The 4,961-nt window shown below is 37.6% G+C and overlaps 1 pseudogene; it reads left to right on the top strand.

Moving 5' to 3' along the window:
- Window positions 1-469: 469 nt before the first annotated feature.
- Window positions 470-2,406, top strand: LOC124935655 (annotated as a pseudogene).
- Window positions 2,407-4,961: the final 2,555 nt, after the last annotated feature.

Raw genomic sequence — 4,961 nt, 5'->3', positions numbered from 1 at the left:
GAAACTAATAAAAGAGTGACTTTAGTCCTCTTAAAAATAATCAAATTACACATTAATTCATTAACCAACATAATTTAGATGACATAGGATCCTAAATAATGTTATAAAATAATTAATATTATTTAAGAGATTGTTCAACTCCATATAATCATATAATTTACGACACATTTGTAATGAATTTGCAAATTTAAAAAAAAATGCATTAAATAATTATTTAAGAGATTGTTGAATTATAATTTTTTTTTTTAGCAATTAGTTAACCAAATTAACATACTAAAACTAATTTTGGAAAAGGCTTGATTGAATAAAAAGAAAACTCACTCAAACATAAACTAATAAAATGATACCATTTTTAAAAAATCGACACTCGTTTCCATCCTTCCTTATGTTTTCTATATATAAGTATCTCCTCCCTGCCTATGACTAAAACCCCACACCCACACCCACACAACACACAAACACACACAGAATGACCATCCTAGTCGTGTTCCTCCTCCTCCTTATACTTGCAGAGTGTTCTAGAATCCCTTACGTTGTACATCTAAGAAGACCCGACGACGGTAGAGTCTTTTCCACAAAACAACAAGTGGAAGACTGGCACGTTGGATTTTTGCCGCCGGCGTCAGAGGGTGGCCTCCTTTACAGCTACCACACAGTGATGGAAGGATTCTCGGCGATGTTGTCCGCGGAAGAAGCGAAAAGAATGGAGGGGATGGATGGGTTTGTATCAGCCAGGCCCGGTAAGGTGTTCCCCTTCTGAACCACTCGTAGCCCTGACTTCTTGGGGTTGCGCCTGAACGCGGAGGGAATCTGGAAAGACTCAAACTTGGGGAAAGGGTAATTATCGGAGTGGTGGACACCGGATAAACCCTCACCATCCTTCCTTTCGGCCGACCATGGTGTGCCTCCACCTCCATCTAAATGGAAAGGAAATGCGTCTTCGGGTCACCTCTGTGCAATAACAAGCTGATAGGAGCCATTGACATGTTCAATTCTTCCAAACTGCCCTTTGACGAACATGGCCACGGTACACATACTTCCAGCACGGCTGCAGGGAACTTTGTTCAGGGAGCAAATCTCTTCGGCCAGGCCAACGGCACTGCTGCGGGAGTTGCGCCACTGGCTCATGTGGCCATCTACAAGGTTTGTCTTGACGACTGTTTTGAACACGCACCTGTTAGCTGCTATGGAGAGGGCAATCGATGATGGGGTAGATGTCCTGTCTCTATCTCTAGGCAGCTACCCCTCGACGTTCTACCTGAACAACATTGCCATTGCTGCATTTAGAGCGTGTCAGAAGGGCATCTTTGTCAGCTGTGCAGCTGGAAACTCAGGCTCCCACCAAACTCTCTGTCCAACGATGCTCCGTGGATCCTAACCGTTGGAGCCATTAGGCGTTGATAGGAGCCTAACTGCCACGATAGTACTGGAAAACGTGATTACAGTTCGATGGGCAGTACGTTATATCAGCCGATCGCTAATTCCCCTCCAAGCTCACGCCACTAATTTACTGTGGCAGCTTGGGTCAGTCAACTCTTAGATGTTTGGGGGAAATTGTTTTGTGCGAAGGAACCGGGTGAGGAATTGAAATGAGTTTTGGAGAAGCAGTGAAGAAAGCGGTGGGTTGGGAATGATTGCAGTAGATAAAAAGGAATTCGTTACAGCACCGAACTAAGCCCTGTGGAGCTTCCAACATCCGGGTCAGCTATGATGTTGGAAAAAAAATCAAAGCATATATAAACTCAACCTCCAAACCAAAAGCTTCCATCATTTTTAAAGGGACAGTTATCGGAGGCAGAGCAAGTAGTAGGGCTCCCGCCGTGACTTACTTCTCATCCAGAGGCCCAAGTTCTGAGAGCCCCGTATTCTAAACCTGACAATCATCGGCCCAGGCCTCAATATTTTAGCTGCCTCAAACAAGTACCCCAAGTCCAAATTTCATTTGCTGACTGGAAACCCTTCGATGGCCTGTCCCCACCCTCAGCGTGTAGCAGCTCTGCTTAAGAGTGTTCACCACAATGGTCCCCGGCTGCTCTGAATCAGCTATCATGACAACAGCCTACCATATGAACGCTAGGAAAGAGCCCATTGTGGATGAAACCTCCAGCCCGCCACCATGTTTGCCATTGGTGCCGCCATGTCAACCCGTCTAAGGCAACCAATCCGGGACTCCTTTATGACCTTGTGGCAGACGATTACATCCCATACTTATGCGGATTAGGTTTATACCGATCAACAAGTTGAGGTGATCACCATGAAGAGAAGGGCTGCAGTGCAACTGTCATCGAAGTTAAGAAAATTCCTCAAGCCCAACTTAATTATCCTTCTTTTTCAGTGTTTCTCAACGGCTCCTCCGAGAAATTGACTTTTACAAGGACAGTAACCAACGTAGGGAAAGCGAATTGACCTTTTATCCCCCATTACCATGAACCCTAGGGTTCGTGTCACTGTTTCATCCCATCGAAGCGATCCTTTTCGAAGACAATCAGAAGAAAACTTATCTTGTGTCTTTTCAGCGACCGCCAATTCTAACTCCTTCCTCCGTCCCAGCACAAGTGGAAGGGTTTATTGAATGGACCTGTCATTCTTCCAATCATTCTGCAAGGATTCCACTCACAATCAGACTCCTCCTCTAAGCTCATTAACCTTTATATTTTATTTAGCCTTTCATTTCTGGTGCTGCTGCTTCAGCTAACCGCCTCACGTAATTCCCCTCCACAAGGCGGGCAGGCCACCATATTCTACTTTCTCTGGTTTGGTTAACATATATTAATATTATAAACTGGTTTATGAAAATTTGCCTATTCAAAAAAATATTATTAATATGATTTAACTCGCTTAATCATCCAAATCATCAATTGCTTCCAGTCTTCTATAACTGACAGCTTGAAATAAGATTTTCATCACAACTACTGTAATGTGTAATCAAAAGTATATTTTTTCTTCTGTTGTTGGATCATCACGATCAGAGCTACTGAAAACACTAGAAGATTCATATATATATATCCTTTTCCTGTTCCAAGTAAAATGCCCTAAGCCGTTTAGGGTGCTGCAATACAAAATGTACAATTGAAGAAACAACTTCAACTGTCAATAATGAAAATTAATTAATTAAACAGCTACAATACAATTGAAACACAAAGAGATATCACAACAAGATGATCCATTTAATAAAATAAATATAGTTCTAGTACCAATTTAAATACCTAAAACTGTACAAATTCTAGTATGCCAAATATACTTCTTTACATTAAACTAAGGGATGATATTCTTGTCATGCATGATTCAAATCTTAAATGTATATTTTCAGTGTGTTTTTTTTTTCCTTATTATTAGGTTTGACTCAAAAAGTTTACAAATAATATATATAATAGTCATTTTTTTACCCACATTTTTATAATTTAATAATCTCGAAGTCAACCAAAATTATTTTAATAAAATTTTTATATTCATTCATTATATGGGAATAAAATATTAATTAATTGTAGAAAACGGCATTTATCAAACGAATTTAAAAAAATTAAATTTTGACAAATTAAATAAACTAAATCAAATAAGCAAATGATTCCAACTTGGACAAAATTAGAATTTCATATGAACTTGTAACAATAGACCAAAATTGAACATTTATTTGATTTTGTGAATTTGTCAGTTACAAAAAAAAAATTACAAAACCAAAATAAAACATGTCTCAAACAAAAATGTATCTACAAAAATTTTAAACAGTAATTAGTGGACAAGGTCCAAAGATTGATGGTTGAGGATGGGTCTAGCCCTCCAAGTTTTGTGACTCAATGTGGTATTTTACAAAATGATTTATGTTATCACGGACTTCTATATTAGATTGAAGTGAATTATTGATTTTTGAATAAGAAAAGTTTATTATTATATATTGCGTATAATAGTGTCTCCAAATTCGGGTTTTGATGTGTTAATATATGCCGAGAGTTGCATTCTTAGCAATATCCAGTCCAAATTTTGAGGAAGAAAATTGCGGCCGTTCGGGATTGATTAGAGCATGAAGATTAGTCAAGATGGTTTTTGTCAATTATTATTATAATATATCTGTTTCACACACGATTATGACGTCAATGTGTGAGGTCAAGAAACATCTCATATTAATGTTATTATTATTATTATTATATCTAACTTAATTAGATAAAAGTAAAATTTAGATAATTTGATCTAAAGGCGCCCATAGTAATCCATATATTAGTTTCCTTTCCTTTTATATTTTTCAATAGTTACTTATCAAAATATTAGGAATATTTTGTAATAATAAATAAATTTATATTAAAATTCACGGATTAATATATATATATATATATATATATAATCCTGAACTCAAGCTTGTTAAAAAAAATGTATTTGAATGAATGGTCCAAGGGTCCGACCTACTTTTTAAATTCAAATCATGATTGGCAAACTCTGAATACTAGATAGGACCTCAAACTAACAGGGGTCAAGGTCGGCCAGTGAGACGGTGGGGATAAACTTCAGCGTCGAGGGGCATTGAAGAAGTCCTCAATGGTTATAATATTTATTTTTCGTGTAAACAATACCATCAATGTCTTAAGTTGAATTTACTCTTTCTCATGCTTATATCAATAGTTTTCCTTCAATGACCGATGAAACGATATAGAATCCACATACTTGAAAAGACTTTCTTTATAGTAAGGTCACATGGATACTAAACTGAGATTAGATTCTATCCTCTAATGATAAGTTCATGCTACAACTACGATGATTCAATAAAAACCTTAAATAAAGTCCAAGAATTCTCTGAGCCTTAATCCGTCTGTTTGATGTTTCAGCCCTTTGTTTGATGTTTCAGTCCTTTGTTTATGGCGGGACTCAAACGACCATTTATTAAGCTAAGCGGAGTAAAAAAAACGAAGGACGCTCCCTAGTAGGCAGATTCCTTAAAAGATAGAAAGTCGACGGAATGCTTCACCTTTTTT

The sequence above is a fragment of the Impatiens glandulifera genome, chromosome 4, assembly GCF_907164915.1.
Source record: "Impatiens glandulifera chromosome 4, dImpGla2.1, whole genome shotgun sequence".
NCBI lineage: Eukaryota > Viridiplantae > Streptophyta > Magnoliopsida > Ericales > Balsaminaceae > Impatiens > Impatiens glandulifera.
This window is presented reverse-complemented; position numbering and strand designations above follow the sequence as displayed.